Source organism: Protopterus annectens, chromosome 15.part0 (assembly GCF_019279795.1).
Source record: "Protopterus annectens isolate FY-2018-M chromosome 15.part0, PAN1.0, whole genome shotgun sequence".
Classification (NCBI taxonomy): domain Eukaryota; kingdom Metazoa; phylum Chordata; order Ceratodontiformes; family Protopteridae; genus Protopterus; species Protopterus annectens.
This window is the reverse complement of record NC_056749.1, coordinates 859,565,844-859,584,741: the sequence shown is the minus strand read 5'-3', so window position 1 is coordinate 859,584,741 and position 18,898 is coordinate 859,565,844. Positions and strand designations below refer to the sequence as shown.

Genomic DNA, 18,898 nt, shown 5'->3' with positions numbered 1-18,898 from the left:
ATTCACATAGGATATGGTACCAGCATCTTGGCCCATTTCACCTTGCACCTCCATCACTCTCCTAGGTGGCACAAGTGTCAATGAACCTGCTTAATTTTGAGCCTTCTGGCATGTGCCCCCTTGTCTCCTGAGTGGTGCTGTGAACAAGAGAGGCATCCTTGTAGTGCCTGGTGAGGGACCAGAGGCTGATCTGGCACCTGTAGATGATCCAGGGTGTGAGATGTCCTGGTGGCCATATCTCCGCATCCCTGGGGGCTGGGAGGATGGGATCGCAGATCTAGCTTCTGGGGGCAGCCCTCGGCATGCCCACACTGTTGGACAACTCCCCTTGCTGGACTCGGGTGTGAGACACCACTGTAGCCATACCTCCTCTCCCTGGGTGCCGGTAGGATGGGATCCCATATCTGGCTTCCTTGGATGGACAGCTGCCCTCCCACAGGAACCATGCACCCACCACCGGGTTGCCCCTTGGGGATGATCCTTAAGCCCGAGTATGCAATCCTAAACTCCCTCCACACCAGCATGGGTTCCAGCTATCTGGATGAAGGCACTGGAGGGGCAGGGCAAAGGGTGCAACTGGGGACCTCCTGCCACATGGGAGGTCTCACCACCAGGGTGCACCCGGCACATGGTCCCTCTCTCACCTGGCCAGACCCCGTGCCAGCCGCCGATGAGCAAAGTCCCACCAATGACCTGGATGGAGGGGAGGAGGCGGGGCGGCATGGAGGGAGGGTCAGAAAAGGACAGGTCCCCCCTCCCCTTGACGGTGCAGAGCCCGTCCTCCCTCCTGCAACAAAAGCTTAGCTCAAGGGCTGACTTTCAATAGATTGCAGATTTTTGCTGCTTTGCTACATATGAAACCCTGACCCAGAATCAGGTCGTTTACAAATGATTTAGCACCCGGTTCCCCATGAATATGGTGTGCACTGCTGGAGAGAGAGGCAGCCCCCTTCTGTCTGCACTCCAACCCAGTGACAAGCGATGCCCCTTGCTGGCCTTGTGGCCGGCTATCCCTGGCAAACCGGAGATCCGCAGCACTGCGGTATCATTACATTTAGGAGGGATTCTGACTTAGAGGTATTCAGTTATAATCCCACAGATGGTAGATTTGCACCATTGACTCCTCAGCCAAGCACATATACCAAATGTCTGCACCTGCGGTTCCTCTCATACTGAGCAGGATTACTACCGCAACAACACATCTTCAGTAGGGTAAAACTAACCTGTCTCATGACGGTTTAAACCCAGCTCACGTTCTCTATTAGTGGGTTTACAATCCAAAGCTTGGTGAATTCTGCTTCACAATGATATGAAGAGTCAACATCAAAGGATCAAGAATCGATGGTGCTATGAACGCTTGGCTGCCACAAGCCAATTATCCCTGTGGTAACTTTTCTGACACCTCCTGCTTAAAACCCAAAAAGCCAAAAGGATCATGAGGCCCCACTTTCATGGTCTTTATTCATACTGAAAATCAAGATCAAGCAAACTTTTGCCCTTCTGCTTCATGGGAGGTTTTTGTCTTCCCTGAGTTTGTCTTAGGAAACCTGCATTACTGTTTGACAGGTGTACCATCCCAGTCAAATTCCCCACCTGACACTGTCCCCGGAGCTGGTTGTGCCTGGGCGCCAGGGTGCTTGTAGCCAGAACCGAGAGCCCCAATGGGTCTTGCCCCCCCACTTCACCAGATAAGTGAAAAAATGATAAGAATAGTGGTATTTTGCCAGTGGCCAAGGCCTCCCACTTATTCTACACCTCTCATGTCTCTTTACAGTGCTAGACTAGAGTCAAGCTCAACAGGGTCTTCTTTCCCAGCTGATTCTGCCAAGCCCACTCCCTTGGCTGTGGTTTTGCTAGATAGTAGGTAGGGACAGTGGGAATCTCGTTCATCCATTCACACATGTCACTAATTAGATGATGAGGCATTTACCTACCTTAGAGTCACAGTTTCTCCCACCATTTACCTATGCTTCATTGAATTTCTTCACTTTGACATTCAGAGCACTGGACAGAAATCACATGACATCAACACCCATCTTGGGCCTTCATGATGCTTTGTTTTAAACAGTCGGATTCCCCCGGTCAGCACCAGTTCTAAGTCAGTAACTAGATGCCAGATGATGCGGGATGCCAGTCGGGACCGGCACCCTCCACAGCAGGGGTGATCCACAGGAAGGGCCAACACATTTCCAGAGTCACTGCCGATGTCTCCCAACCCCCCGGGAGGGGGGACTGTGAACTCTTATCTATTCGCAGTGCGTACCCAGCCTCGCTTCACACCCAAGCCAAACCGACCCAGCCCTTAGAGCCAATCCTTTTCTGAAGTTACAGATCTGGCTTGCCAACTTCCCTTACCTACATTGTTCTAACATGCCACAGGCTGCTCACCTTGGAGACCTGCTGTGGATATGGGTATGGCCCGGTGGGAGACTTACATGCTCTCCCAGAGATTTTCAAGGGCCAACAAAAGCTCACCTGATGCCGCTTGAACCGTGATGCTTTCCAGGGCATAGACCCTTCTCTCAGTGTGAACCCATTCCAGGGCATCCTGCCCTTTACAAAGAAAAGAGAACTCTCCCAGGGGTTCCCGCCAGCTTCTCTGGGATAGTGTGTGTCACTACACTGGACACCATGAGGCACCAGTCTCCACTGCTCCAGATTTGGTGATCTGAACCCGACTCCCTTTTGATCAGTTGAGGGCGACAGATGCTATCCCCGTCCCTTCGGAACAGCACTCGCCTATCTCTCAGGACCGACTGACCCATGTTCAACTGCTGTTTACATGGAACCTTGCTCTACTTCAGCCTTAAAAGCTCTCATTTGAATACTTGTTACTACCACCAAAATCTGTACCCACGGTGGCTCCACCCAGGCCCTCGCCCTGGGCTTCACTGCTACCATGGTGGCCCTCATACTCAACACAGCATAGCCCCCTTGGCCCCCAGTTCTGGCGGAAGCCAGGTATGGGCCCAGTGCTCCAGCAGCATCCATTTTCATGCTAGCTGATTTGGAAGTCACTTGTTACACACTCCTTATCAGTTTCTGACTTCAATGGCCACAGTCCTGCTGTCTGTATCAACCAATGCCTTTTCTGGGGTCTAATGATCATTGTCATCAGGCACCTTAACCTGGCGTTCAGTTCATCTAGCAGCGCCAGTTCTGCTTATCAAAAATGGCCCACTGGGCACTCGCATTCCATGCCTGTCTCCAAGCCAGCAAATTGGGCTTCTTACCCATTTAAAGTTTGAGAATAGGTTGAGATTGTTTCGTCCCCAAGACCTCTAATCATTCACTTTACCAGATAAAACTGCATCTGCCAAGCATCAGCAATCCTGAGGGAAACTTCGGAGGGAACCAGCTGGTTCGATTAGTCTTTCGCCCCTATACCAAGGTTGGATGACTGATTTACACATCAAGACCACTACTGATCTCCACCAGAGTTTCCTCTGGCTTTTCCTGCCCAGGCATAGTTCACAATCTTTCAGGTCCCACCAGCTGCACTCATGCCCCACCTCCCTGAAGGGATGGGTGAGATGGGCCAGCGATATACCCCACATGTGGGGCAGGGGGATCCCAGCTCAGTCAGTGTGCACCAGCCTTCACTTTTATTGAGCCATGGGGTCTCCTGCCCACCTTCAGACTCACACAACTGTTAGACTCATTTGTTCATGTTACAAGACGGGAGGGGTGGGTTACTGACATCACCGCTGAGCCCGAGCACCCGAGGTGAGCCCACTGTCCCTGTGGCAAGACACTGTCAGGCCACACTGAGGACAGTCTGTCCCATATCAACAGTCCAACCGGGAACCCCGGCCACTGGTTCTAGGGCGAGGGAGGGTGCAGAAGCAGTCATCTCCCACGACCCCTGCGCATGATGAGGGCTGATACTGTAGGCTGTAACACACCCCTACGGGGAGGAGACCCCCATCCACGCAGCCTTTACAGCTGACCCGGAGCTAGTTGCAGCACACCATCACAGAACAATGCGCCCGATGGTGGCCAGCGTGCCTGGGGACAGTCCCCCACCCCCTGGAGGGGGATCCACCTCACCTGGGCAGCTGGTGAGGCCACCAAATTTTACTCTCTGGATGGACCGCACGAACCCCACCCGTTTACCTCTGAACGGTTCCACACCCTCTTGAACTCTCTCTTCAAAGTTCTTTTCAACTTTCCCTTACAGTACTTGTCCACTATCGGTCTCATGCTAGTGTTTAGCCTTAGATGGAGTTTACCACCCACTTTAGGCTGTATTCACAAACAACCCAATTTTGGGAAGACCTGATCCTGATGCACCAGGTGCATCCAGCATCCTCACACCGTCTGTGGGCTGAGCCTCGATCACAAGGACTTGGGCCTCCTGGGCAGTGCCGGGGAGAAGAACTTCCGTACATCACATTACCCTGCACCCATCGCCAGGGCAGGGATTTGGTGCTGGCCTCTTCCCTCCTCACTCACCATTACTGAGGGAATCCTGGTTAGTTTTTTTTCCTCCACTTAGTAATATGCTAAAATTCTTTGGGTCGCCACGTCTGATCTGAGGTCACATTCCGAGCAAGGTTATAGGGAGGGTGGGTGTGGGCACAGGACTCGGGGACAAATGGATACCCATCCTCCCCTGGCCCTCGCACCCACTCCCCTATGCCGCCAAACACCTGGCGCGGAGGAGGAGGGCCGATGCGGGAACTGACACTGGCAAGCACTGGGCCTTACTCCGGGAAGGCAGCCTGATGGGAGTACCACCGACAGCCTCCAGGGTGGTGGGCTGGATGAGAGCTTGATCTCTCCCATCCTTGGATGGGCTTTCCGACTCGGGGAGGCGGATGCTCCTCTCCTCCATCGGCGTCTCTCACTGGGGGGCAGGGTCCCACATTAGGCTCCCTCAACTCCCCTGCCATGCCCGTGATGGGGGCCGGACACCCCCGGGGGTGATGGAAGGCACAAGGACCCTCAGACAGGCATAGCCCCAGGAGTAACCTGGGGTCGCAAAGTGTGTTTGAAGTGTCGATGATCAATGTGTCCTGCAATTCACATTAGTTCTTACAGCTAGCTGCATTCTTCATCGACGGTGAGTGATCCACCACTCAGAATCGTACAGTTCTCGTTCACTGGGGACACCGCTGCCCGAGCAGCATCGCACCTCAAGACAAGCATGCATGGTTTCACGGACATCGTCGCAGGCACCGGGAATGGGGTTACTAGCCCAGCAGGATAGCAGGGGTCCCATGGTGGTTGGCATGTGACCGCATCATTGACCTTCTGGGTCTTTGAACTGATGCCTCGTGGTTAGTGGGGCATCCACCCCAGGTACCCACAACTGACATTGAGGGGAGAGTATACTGGTGTGCCACTCCTGGGGGTGGCCCCGCATGGCAAGAGGAGAAGCCACCGGCCCTCTGCTGGGATGGCACCCTCTCCCTCCCCCTACCACATGGGGGGTCAGCTATCTCTGGGGCACATTGCTGGGCCGGGCCTAGTGAGGTTTCCCATGTTGAGTTAAATTAAGCTGCAAGCTCCACTCCTGATGGTGCCCTTCCGTCAATTCCTTTAAGTTTCAGGTTTTCAACCATTCTCCCTTGGAACCCAAAGACTTTGGTTTCCCAGAAGTTCCCTGGCGATTCATGAGAATAACGCCACCGGATCGCTAGTCAGCATCATTTATGGTCGGAACTACAACAGTATCTGATCACCTTCGAACCTCCAACTTTCGTTCTTGATTAATGAAAACATTCTTGGCAAATGCTTTTGCTTTCATTCATCTTGCACCAGTCCAAGAATTTCACCTCTAGCGGCACAATACAAATGCCCCCAGCCGTCCCTCTTAATCATGGCCCCAGTTCCAAAAAACAACAAAATAGAACCGGAGTCCTATTGCATTATTCATAGTTGAAGTATTCAGGTGACCGGCCTGCTTTGAACACTCTAATTTTTTCAAAGTAAACACTTTGGACCCTCAGGACACTCAGTTAAGAGCATCGAGGGAGTGCCGAGAGGCAGGGGGCTGGGACAGGAGGTAGCTCACCTCACGGCAGACCACCAGCCTGATCCCAAGATCCAACTATGAACGTTTTAACTGCAGCAACTTTAATATATGCTATTGGAGCTGGAATTACCATGGCTGCTGGCACCAGACTTGCCCTCCAGTAGATCCTCATTAAAGGATTTAAAGTGTACGCATTCCAATTACAGGACCACAAAAGAGTCCTGTATTGTTAATTTTCATCACTACCTCCCCGAGTTGGGAGTGGGTAATTTGTGCACCTGCTGCCTTCCTTGGATGTGGTAGCCATTCTCAGGCTCCCTCAACAGAATTAAATCCTGATTCCCTGTTACCCGTGGTCACCATGGTAGGCACAGATAGTAAGATGGAAAGTTGACAGGGCAGATATTTGAATGTCGTGTCATGGCATGCAATCGGCCTGAGTTTATCTAGAGTCACCAAAGCTAACGGGCCAAGACCTGGATTGGTTTTGGTGTGATAAATGCATGCATCCCTGGAGGTCAGCACTTGTCAGCATGTATCCGCTCTAGAATTACCACAGTTATCCAAGTAACAGTTTAGTGATCAAAGGAACCATAACTGATTTAATGAGCCATTTGCAGTTTCACTGTAGTGTCCATATGCACTGAGACTTGCTTGACTTAATCTTTGAGACAAGCATAGGCAACTGGCAGGATCAACCAGATGGGAGCACCTCAGCGGATGAGAGGAGAGGAGGAGCCGGAGCCCACACCTCTGCCAACAGGAGGGATCCCTCTTCCCACAGAGGGGGTACACTGGGTGTTGGCCGTGGACCGATGACCACGACCCCGGAGGGCCGTGGGCTGGCACAGTGCACATCAGTGCTCAGAGCTAGAGAAAAGTGGGAGATACCCCCTCCCATGCTTCGGCTACACATGGATGACAGGGGATGGTGCCCATGTCACAGGACTCCTTCACTATGGCTCAAGCTCATCAGTCTCACCTCGACTTCCACCCTAAGGAGCATGGAATACTCCACACCCCCACCTGCACCTCATGGCCCAAGCTCATCAGTCTCACCTCGACTTCCACCCTAAGGAGCATGGAATGCTCCACACCCCCACCTGCACCTCGCTCCTGGGGTGGAGAAGCTCGACCTGCAAGCCATTACCCACAGAGTTATGCCAAAGGGGCCCTCCATCAGTGGGAGTCGGTCAGCCTGATCGATCGATGGATGGTGGGTAAAAGCACCTGGATTCCATGTGGATACCTGGCAGGGCATCACCCAGGGATGGGACCCGGACTCTGATGGGACACCCCCACCGTCCCTTAACTCCTGAAGGCTACCAAATTGTGCCAGATCACTCGTGCTACCAGATGATGGGGGAAGTAAACCTGCAGTGTGTGACCAGCCCCAGAACTCTACTCAGACACGGAGGGACAGATTCATTCTCATATGGACTTCCAGCCAGAAGGAAGAGGCAAATGAGGGTGCCTTGACCCTGTGCAGACACCTGGCAGGATGTTACACCAGAGCTGGACCTGTACCCCGACTAGCATGCTGACGAAACACCCCGTCATCCCTTAAGTCCTGGAGGCTGCCAAATTGTGCCAGATTATGCATGCTCAATGGACGATTGGGGGAGCAAACCTGCAGGGTGCGACCGGGCCTGCAGAACTCCCCACAGCCGCTGAAGGGCAGATCTGATCTCATATGGACTTCCGACCAGGAAGAAGAGGCCTGTGAGGACCCCTCAATCCAGCCCAGACACCTGGCGGGGCATTCTTCCCCAGGGCTGGACCTGTTCCTGGACTTGAACTCTGACTGGATACCCCGTCATCCCTTAACTCCTGAAGGCTGCCAAATCATGCCAGATCATGTGTGCTTGCCTGCCTGGTGATCTGGGGAGCAAACCTGCAGGGTGTGTCCGGCCCTGCAGAACTCCCCTTGGCCACTGAGGGGCATATCCACTCTCATACAGACTTCTAACCAGGAGGAAGAGGCCCGTGAAGATGCCTCGACCCTGTGCAGACACCTGAAAGGACGTTCTCTCCCAGGGCTGGGACCCAGACTAGTACTCTGACTGGACACCCCATTGTCCCTTAACTCCTGAAGGTTGCCAACTCGTGCCAGATTACACTTGCCTGCCAGCTGATCGGGGGAGTGAACCTGCAGGGTGCGACTGACCCAGTGAAACTCCCCTCAGCTGCTGTGGGACAGATCCACTGTCCTATCGACTTCCGACTGGGAAGAAGAGGCCTGTGAGGGCACCTTGACCCTGCGCAGACAATTGACAGGATATTCTCCCTCGAGGCTGGGACCCGGATTCGGACCCTGAGTGGATGCCCCATCATCCCTTAACTCCTGAAGGCTGCCAAATCATGCCAGATCACACGTGCCTGCCGGGCAATGGGAGCGAACCTGCAGGGTGTGATCACCCTCGCAAAACTCCCCTCGGCTGTGGAGGGTCAGATCTGCTCTCATGAGAACTTCTGAGTCCCCCTCCTTTTCGACCCAGAGCTATTCTAGGGACTTTGCAATTTTTCAAGCATACCTTTGAGAATGGAGTGAGGTCGGATGCCTCTGCATGGTCAGGAGCTCTCTGGGCCCTGCAGCCATCTGCACAAAGCTCCCTTAAGGACTTCTGTCAGTGCCAACCCTGGTGACCCTCCAGAGAGACATCTTTACCTGGCCACAGCCCAAGGCTCGCCTCAGGGACCCCACAACTTCCATGTTCCCTGTATGCTGCTAAATCGTGCCATGTCCCTGTGCCCTCAGAGCCTCTCAGGAGGGCCTACATCAGATCCCAGCCACCATTGCGGAACTCTCCACGGCCAGTGAGGGGCAGGTACACTCTCATTGGGACTTCTGAACCCCATTCCTTTCCAGTCCAGAGCCATTCTGGGGACTTTGCAACATTTTGGGGATGCTGTCAGGTACTGGATGAGGTTGAATGCCTTCACCCTGCCTGGCAGGAGCTCACCAGGCCTGCATCCATCTGCCAGATGCTCCCTTGAGGACATCTGTCGTGGGGGGCTCTGCCTGACACCACTCACACATGAAGGAGCACTCCAGACCCTATGGACCTCTGCCAACCATTCCCTTGAGGACTTCCACTATGGGGGCTCTGCCTGACCCCACTCACCCAGGCAGGAGCAGTCCTGGTCCTGCAGCCTTCCACCAGACACTCCCTTCAGGACTTCCATCCCACTGAGAGGGAACTATCCGGATCCTCTCACCCAGGTGGAAATGCTCGCTGCCCATCTGCTTTCCACCTCTCTCCCCCTTCCAGACTTCCACCAGGACAGACTCCCTCTCCAGGCTTGCACTTCTACCTTGGCAGGAGGACTCTTTCCCAGATTACATATCTCCTGGATGCTGCCAAACCATGCAGTGTGCCCCTCCACCCTGAGCCTCTCAGGGGGACCTCCCTCAGATCCCAGCCACCCTTGCAGAACTCTCCTCGGTCACCATGGGGCAAGTATGTTCTCATTGGGACTTCTGAGACCCCCTCCTTTCCGATCCAGCACCAATCTGGGGACTTTGAGAAATTTTGGGGATGCAGTCAGGTACCGGGTGAGGTCGGATGCCTGCCTCCTGCCTGGAAGGAGTGCTCCAGGCACGCAGCCATCAGCAAGATGCTCCCTTGTGGAGTTCTGTCATGGGGGGCTATGCCTGACCCCACTAACACAGGCATGAGCACACAAGACCCCGCAGCCCTCTGCCAGCTGTTCCCTTGAGAACTTCCATCATAGGGTGCTATGCCTGACCCCGGTCATCCAGGCAGAAGCACTTCTGGCCCCGCAGTCTTTTGCTAGACACTCCCTTAAGGACTTCCATCCCACTGAGGGGGCATGATCCGGACCATCTCACCCAGGTGGAAGTGCTCCCTGTCTGGCCACTTTCCACCTATCTCCCCATTTTAGACTTCCACTGGGATGGACTCCCCTATGGACTTCCAGTTCTACCCCAGCAGGAGGGCTCTTTCCCAGGTTACATATCTCCTGGAGGCTGCCAAACCATGCCATGTCCCCATGCCCTCTGAGCCTCTCAGGGGGACCTCTTTCTGATCCCAGCCTGCCCTGTGGATCTCCCCTCAACTGTCAAGGGGTAGGTCTGCTCTCATTGGGACTTCCCCGTGCCCCTCCTTTCCAGTCAAGATCACCAGGGTACCTGTCTCCCACAATATCCCTTGAAGGCTACCAAACTGTGCTGTATCCCCGTGCCCATGGTGCCTCCCAGGGAGACTTCCCTCAGATCCTGGCCACCACCACAAAACTCCCCTCTGCCTCTAAGGGGCAGGTACGCTCTCATCCGGACTTCTGAGGCCTCCTCCTTTCTAGTCCTGAGCCATTCAGGGAACTTTGCAACATTTCAGGGATGCCTTTGGGTACTAGATGAGGTTGGACATCTTCCTCCTGCCTGGCATGAGCTCACCAGGCCCGCAGCCATCTGCCAGTTGTTCCTTGAGGACTTCCATCCAGGGGACACCACCTGACCCCGATCACCCAGGCAGAAGCACTCTTGGCCCTGCAGCCTTCTGCCAGATGCACCCTTAAGGGCTTTCAACTCACTGGGGGGGCACATTCCAGATCCTCTCACCCAGGTGGGAGTGCTCCCTGCCTGTCCACTTTCAACCTCTCTCCCCCTTCTGGACTTCCACTGGGATAGACTCCCTCCCTGGACTTGCACTTCTACCTGGGCCGGAGGTCTCTTTTCCCAGGTTACATATCTCCTGCAGGATGCCAAACTGTGCCGTGTCCTCATGCCCTCAGAGCCTCTCAGGGGGACCATCCTCTGATCCTGGATGGCCCCACGGAACTCTCCTTGGCCACCGAGGGGCAGGTCTGCTCTCATCGGGACTTTCATATCCCCCTCCTTTCTGGTCCAGATCACCATGGTTCCCATCTCCTGCATATCCCCTGAAGGCTGCCAAACCATGCTGTGTCCCCGTCCTCTCGTAGCCTCTCAGGGGGGACATCCCTCAGATCCTAGCCACCCTCGTGGAACTCCCCTCAGCCGCCTAGAGGCAGGTACACTCTCATTGTGACTTTTGAGCCCGGTCCTTTTCAGTCCAGACCCATTCTGGGGACCTTGTGATATTTCTGGGACACTGTCGGGTACTGGGCAAGGTCAGATGCTTCCCCCCTGTTTGGCAGGAGCTCTACAGGCCTGCAGCTGTGCATCAGATGCTCCCTTGAGAACTTCCATCATGAGGGACTCTGCCTGACCCCGCTCAACCAGGCAGGAGCACTCCATACCCTGCACCCCTCCGCCAGACATTCCCTTGAAGACATCCATCATGGGGGGGGTTCTGCCTGACCTCGCTCACTCAGGCAGGAGCACTCCTGGCCCAGCAGTCTTCTGCCGGATGCTCCCTTAAGGACTTCTGTCCCACTGGTGTGGTATGATCTGGACCCTCCCACCCAGGTGGGAGCACTCCCTGCCCACCCACTTTCCACCTCTCTCCCCGTTCCAGACTTGACCGGAATGGATTCTCCCTCTGGGCTTTGACTTCTACCCAAGTGGGAGGGCTCTTTTCCTGGGTAACATATCTCCTGGAGGCTGCCAAACCATGCCTCTCAGGAGCCCTCCCTCACATCCCAGCCACCCTTGTGGAACTCCCCTCTGCCACCAAGGGGCAGGTATGCTCTCATTGGGACTTTTGAGCCCCCTCCTTTCCAGTCCAGCACCATTCTGAGAACTTTGAGAAATTTTGGGGATGCTATCGGGTACCGGGCGAGGTTGTACACCTTCACCCTGCCTGGCAAGAGCTCTCCAAGCCCACAGCCATCTGTAAGATGCTCCCTTGAGGACTTCCATCATGGGGGACTGTGCCTGACCCCACTCACACAGGCAGGAGCACTCCAGACCCCGCAGCCCTCTGCCAGCCATTCCCTTGAGAACTTCCATTGTGGGGAGCTCTGCCTGACCCCGGTCACCCAGGAAAGAGCACTTCTGGCCCCACAGCCTTCAGCCAGACATTCCCTTAAGGACTTCCATCCCACTGGGGAGACACAATCCAGATCCTCTCACCCAGGTGGGACTGCTCCCTGCTTGGCTGCTATCCACCTCTCTCCCCATTCCAGACTTCCACAAGGATGGACTCCCCCTCTGGGCTTCCGCTTCTACCCAGGCAGGAGGGTTCTTACCCTGGTTACATATCTCCTGGAAGGCTGCCAAACCGTGCCTTGTCCCCATGCCCTCAGAGTTCTCAGGGGACCTCCCTCCAATCCCGGCCTGCCCTGCAAAACTTCCCTTGACTGCTGAGGGGCAGGTCTACTTTCATCGGGACTTCCACATCCCCCTCCTTTCCAGTCCAGATCACCACAGTCCCCATCTCCCGCATATCCCCTGAAGGCTGCCAAATCGTGCCATGTCCCTGTGCCCTTGGAGTCTCTCAGGGGGACCTCCATCAGATCCTGGTCACCCTTGTGGAACTCACCTTGACCGCCAAGGGTCAGGTACGCTCTCATCGTGACTTCCAAGTCCCCCTCCTTTCTGGTCCAGAGCCTTTCTGGGGACTATGTGACATTTTGGGGATGCCATCAGATACCAGGCGAGGTTAGATGCCTTACCCCTGACTGGCAAGAGCTCTCCGGCCTGCAGCCATCCACCAGACACTCCCTTGAGGACTCCCATTGTGGGGGGCTTTGCCTGAGCCCTGTCACCCAGGCAGGAGCACTCAAGACCCTGCAGCCCACCACCAGCCATTCCTTTGATGACTTCCATCGTGGGGGGCTCTGTCTAACCCTGCTACTCCAGGAAGGAGCATTCTTGGCCCTGCAGCTTTCTACCAGATGCTCCCTTAAGGACTTCCATCCCACTGGGGAGGGCATGATCCAGAACCTTTCACCCAGGCAGGAGCGCTCCCTGTCTGGCCTTCTGAGTGGTGCCTTTCACAGAACAGCATCCCCGTAGTGCCAGGTGAAGGACCAGAGGCTGACCCAGTGCCTGTGGATGGTCCTGGGTGTGAGACACCACTGCAGCCATATCTCTGCACCCCTGGGGGCTGGGAGGACCAGATCGCAGACCTGGCTACAGAGGGTGGCCTTCAGCACACCTGTGCTGTCAGCCTACTCTCCCGGCCGCTGTTCCTGACTCACCTTGGGGGACCCCACTGCCTCCATGTCCCCTGCAGGCTGCCAAACCATGCTGTGTCATGCGTGTCCTCACAGCCTCTTCGGGAAGCTTTGGTCCTATCCCGGCTGGCCTTGCAGAACTCCCCTTGGCCACCGAGGGGCAGGCCAACTCTTATCGGGTCTTCCACATCCCCCTCCTTTCCAGTCAGAGCTCCATGGTCTCCATCTCCCGCATACCCCCTGAAGGCTACAGAATCGTGCAGTGTCCCCATGCCCTTGGGCCCTCTCAGGGAAACTTCCCTCTGATCGTGGCCAGCCTTGTGGAACTCCACTCGGCCATGGAGGGGCAGATCCACCCTCATCAAGTCTACCATGTGCCCCTTCTCTCCCATCCAGTGTACCTCCAGGGACTTTGCAATTTTTTTGGGGATGCCGTTGGGTACCAGGCAAGGTTGGACACCTTCACCCTGCCTGGCAGGAGCTCTCCAGATCCTGAAGATGCCCACCACTTGCTCTCTTAAAGACTTCCATCATGGGGGCCTTTGCCTGGCCCTGGTCACCCAGGCAGGAGCTCTCTGGATCCCACAGCCATCCGATAGCTGCTCCCTTCAGGACTTCTGTACCAGATGGGGACATGATCTGGACCTTCTCACCCAGGTGGGAGCCCTCCTTGCCAGGCCACTTTCCACCTCTCTCCTCCTTCTGGACTTCCATCTTTGAGGGGGCCACAGTTCAGACCCCCTCACACAGATGGCAGCTTTCCCAGCCCAGCCATTTTCTGCCTCTGTCTCCCTTAAGGATTTCCATCAGGAGGTACCACCTCATGGCTTCTACTTCTAACCAGGTGGGAGAGCTCTTCTCCCAGGTTACATACCATATTTCTCCATAAATAAGACCTAACCAGAGAATAAGGCCTAGCATGGTTTTCCAGGGTGGTCATGATATAAGCCCTATCCCAAAAATAAGTCCAAGCTAAGATCGTCAACAACACATGACGGACGTGTTGAATTATAAAATAATAATATTATTGATACCTGTTGACTGAGGTTATCGTACTCTGCTCACCATTTTCAGAGCATTCGGACATCCAACTTCTCTTTGCAGACAGTCATACGATTCTTTCCCCGGGAGTCCTCCATGATTCTTACTTTAACCCTAATCCTCACTCACACTTGACGTTTAAGATCCTTGGCCCATAAACACTGGTAAGTGTACATTGGTCAACATGCAGACATCACATGTAAAACAGGCTTACTTGATAACAAATGGGTGTGGTTGTGTCTTCTTAACTGTTGCTATTTTTATTCCCACACCTGTCTCCTAAGTCTTCAATTGTACAAGAAAAGAATTGTGGAGGACTCAAGGAGAAAGAATCTGATGACTTTCTGCAAAGAGAAGAAGTTAGATCTCTGAACAGTCTGAAAAAGGCATGCAGGGTATGATAACCAAGTCAATAGGTGGACGAGGGAAATGCTAAGAAGTGCAAGTGTGGATCAGGTCATCAACCATTATTTCCTGAGCTGGAAGACATCATCTGTGAATGGACTGCTAACAAGAGAGCAGAGGCTTTGGTTGTGCACAGGGCTGATTTTCACACACTTGCCCTTCCAATGGCACCACAGTTAGAAATATCCCAATATTCCAAGAATTCAAAGCATCACAACATTGGCTGGATGGCTTCCTTCAGTGATATGAACTGTCTCTAAAAGATCAACAACAGTGAAGCTGGAAGATACTGAAGTTATTAAACGTGCACTTGCGTTCAAGTCCATTGTTGATGACATCGACTTTTCTAAATACCAACTCTCCAACATGATTGCTATGGATGAAACTGCAGTGTTTATGAGCCAAGGATCTCAAACAGCAATTGATCTGAGGGGTGTCTTATAAATCTGCATTCCCACCACTGGTTGTGAAAGTGCACGTGTTACCTGTATTTTTTTAATTCGTCTAGATAGAAAGAAAACCCCACCTCTAATCATTAGTATTGTCAATAAAGATGAGGTTAAACGTGTTTCAGGCATTTATTTTATTTTTATTTATTTATTTGCAGTTGGTTTACCAGGATAGTCCATTGGGCCAAAATGAACCCGTTTTCAATGGAGTCCTGGGGAGAAAAGCTCCAAAAACAAACAAACTAGGTACATACAATAGATTACTAATGATAATTATACAAATGTAAAATGATACAAGCATTTAATTTCAAAATTCAGGAAACATTTCAAACAATACAGTCTAGTGATGAAAATTTGAGGTGTTATAGGCTGTGAAAAGTAATATTGCATAGTGATACAGAGTAGTTAATATGTAAGAAGCATAAGCTTTACAAGGTGCAGTCAAATACAGTCTTTGCAGATACCATGGGAAAAAAATAATGTGAGTTATGGGAAATTAATAAGGAAAAATTGCTGGAGTAACATGAGAGTGAAAGGAAGATGAAAATTGCCATTATTAGTTATGAGGGGTGGGAGCAAGAGCATTCCCACTGGGACATTAGATGTATGTGAAGAGATTTTTTGAACATATAATGGTTAGAGGTGGTGCAAATGGATGGTGGTAGTGAGTTCCAAAGACGTGCTAGGTTATAGGATAGTAAGTTTTTGCCTGGGGGACGAGTTGGTTTGTGCACTTCTAATAGGTTTTGATTGTTTGACCTTAAAACTCTATCAGGTAGGTGCATCTTAAAGGCAGAAGACAGGGAGGGACAGAGAGAGGGGTTAAAAATGAGCTTATGGGCAAGAGTTAGCTGAGTATAGCTGAGATTATTGGGTAGTTCTAGCCAATTAAGTTTTTGGAGAGAGGAACAGTGGTGGGTGGAGGACCTATGGCGGTTAGCGAACTTGGCGATTTTGTTGTAGCAAGAGGAAAGTTGTTTTTTTAGAGAGGACTGAAGATTAGTTAGGAGTGGAGCTCCGTAGAGAAGGGAGGGGATAAGAAAGGAAGAAGAGAGAGTGATTTTAGAGGTGCTTGTAAGGTACTGATTTTGTCGGTAGAGCATACCTAGTTTTTGATGGGTTTTTTTTATATTTAATTGTAGATGGGAGTTGAAATTAAGCTGGTTGTCAATTTGGACACCAAGTAACTTGGTATCTGACACCAGTTCCAGAAGTGAGTTATTTTGACTAGTAATCAAGAATGTGTTTATATCGAGAGGAGTAACTTTAGAGGGGGTAAATACCATTAATTTAGTTTTGGAAGCATTGAGTGCTAGGTGGTTTATTTTCATCCATTGCTCAGTGATTGAAAAAGCTTCTTGTGTAAGCTTTAGGAGCATAGGGGTAGATGTGGCAGAGCAGATAATGGTAGAATCATCTGCATATTGGATGATATTTGAGAATGGAATAGATTTGCGGAAATCATTTATAAATATATTGAAAAGAAGGGGACCTAGTATGGAGCCTTGGGGAACTCCGGTGGGGGTACTAAGAAATGAGGAGGTTGCCTTTTTCCATTTTACAGCTTGGTATCTGTTAGATAAGTAGCTGGAGAACCAGTTCAAAGAGGAGGGAGATAGGTTAAGTTTTGAGAGTTTAGTTAAGAGCAGGCTGTGTGAGATAGTGTCAAAGGCCATAGAGAGGTCAAGTAGTAGGGTAGAAACAATTTGGCCAGAGTCACGAGCTTTATTTACAGTTTCAAGATAGGAGAGTAGGGCTGTCATGGTGCTATGATTTGGCCTAAATCCATGTTGTGTAGGAGTTAGAAGGTTATTATCTAAGAGATGTGGTAAGAGTTGAAGTTGGACAGACTTTTCTAGAAGTTTAGAAATGGGGGACAGGATAGCAATGGGTCGGAAGTTGTTGACATTACAATTGTTGCCACCTTTATGCAGAGGTATGATAAAGGCTTGTTTCCAGATTTGGGGTACTGTACATTCTTGGATGGAGCGGTTGATTAGAATGCTTATGGGATAGGCAATTGCTTCAGCAGCTATGCTTAGAAAGTAAGAAGGGATGTTATCAGGTGTGTTAGTGCATGGCTTCAATTTCTGAAGGAGTTTCTTTATAGTAGAAGTGGGTATAGGTTTTAATGAGAATAGAGCTGAGTGGGGAGAGAGAGTATTAGAGGGTGGTAAGGATGATGTGGAAGTTAGAGTAGGAGAAGAGGTGGAGGATAGAGAGTTAGATGGGAATGAGGGAGGAGCAGCAGTGCAGGGTGGATTGTTGGCAGGGGAGGGTGGGGGTGTATTAGATAATGAGGTGGAACTAGGGAATGAGGAGGTTAGTTTGCCAATGGATTCAATGAAAAAGGAGTTAAATTGAGTAGCTAAGTCTAAATCAGGGGCATTTGGGTCTGGGGTAGGGGTGTGTGGTTTGCTGGGGTTAAGGAGGGTAGAGATACCTTTCCAGAATTTCTGAGGGTTTGTTTTATTATTGTTTTGGAGTGTAAAGAAGTAATTTTGTCTATCAGAGATAATAAGCTTTTTTACTTTATTTCGAAGTGTTTTGTATTCAATGTGGAGTCGAGGGGTCTTGTTTTTCTGATAGAGTGCCCAGGCTTTATCTCTATGGCGCATGGTTGCTAGCGTGTTTTTGGTTAGCCAGGGGGCGGAATTAGTTTTTATTCTCTTTGTCCTCAAAGGAGCTTGGGAGTCTAGTAGTTTTAAGAATGTTGAGCTGAAGTGGGCAACTGCATTATCTAAGGATAATGTCTTTAGATAATTCCAGTTAATTGCTTTTAGAGAGTTTGAAAAGGTTGTTGGGTTAAAGTTTTTGTGGTTGCGGGTAGTAATATAATTATGGGTGCGATATGGGATACAGGGGAGTCGGTGAGTGAAGATGGGCATATGATCACTTAGAGGGTCGGGAAGAGTGCCACTGTCAGAAAAATAGTGGGGATGTGAGACTAGAATCCAATCTAGAATACTGCCACAAGAGAGGTTTTTTGAAGGACGTGTTACAGAGTTGATTAGCTGGGAAAAATTATAGAGGTTGATGTTAAGGGAGTTAGTTGGAGACTGAATGGAGGCCCAGTTAATATTTACATCTCCTAAGATTATGGTTTCATTGCTGATGTTATTGGAGAGCCAGGAGAGGATATTTTCAAGTGTGGAAATATTATCCCTGGGGATGTAGAGGGATGCTAGACATATGTGTTTGTGCTTGTTTACTTGAAGGAGAGTGAGGAGTAATTCAGCGTTGTTAAAGTGTGGAATAGGTTTGTTGTAGGGAGTAACTAACAAGGAGGATGAATATAGGAGAGCTACACCTCTGCCTTTTTTGTGGGACCTGTCTTTTCTAATGATAGAATAGTTAGGTGGAATTATTTCAGAGTCTTTTATATAGGGTTTTAACCATGTTTCTGAGATAGATAGGATGTCAGGTTTATTATGCATGAGCCAGGCATGGAGGGTTGCAACTTTGTTGACTATACTTTGGGAGTTTAAAGAAGTAAGTAATACAGGCTTGTGTATAGTGGTTGAGGTGGAGGGGCCTGGGTTGGGATGGATATCACCTGATAAAAGACAGGTAATCAGATGAAGGATTGGGTTAGAGAGGTAATTGAGCAGTTTAATAAAAGGATTGGGTTCTGTTGTGATGGTGAAGGGGTTTCTGGTTGCTATGCGGATAGAGTATTTCTGAGAGGTGAACAATTTGTATGAGAAAGATAGGAGGTTTTTTTATAGGATATAGATGGGGAGAAATAGATGAGTGTGAATGTGAGAGAGGGGAATTAAGATGGTTAGCTACATGATAGAATTGTGAATGGTAGGAAGTACTGGGTTGGGTGAGGTAGTGAAGATAGGAAAGTTTAAGAAGTAGTAGTAGTAAAATGGAGATGGATGAAGGTTTTAAGAGCATGTTGAATAAGGTTGCTTAGTGGTATAATGTTGTAATTGTATTTTATATGTATATAAAA

At 51.1% G+C, this 18,898-nt stretch overlaps 1 non-coding gene and 1 pseudogene across 1 annotated transcript; both read right to left on the bottom strand.

Annotated features, from left to right (window-relative positions):
• Nucleotides 1–792: 792 nt before the first annotated feature.
• Nucleotides 793–4,543, bottom strand: LOC122790203. The gene has a single exon (XR_006362963.1). It is a non-coding gene; the product is annotated as a 28S ribosomal RNA (ribosomal RNA).
• Nucleotides 4,544–4,941: 398 nt separating this feature from the next.
• LOC122790212 lies at nt 4,942–5,089 on the bottom strand (annotated as a pseudogene).
• Nucleotides 5,090–18,898: the final 13,809 nt, after the last annotated feature.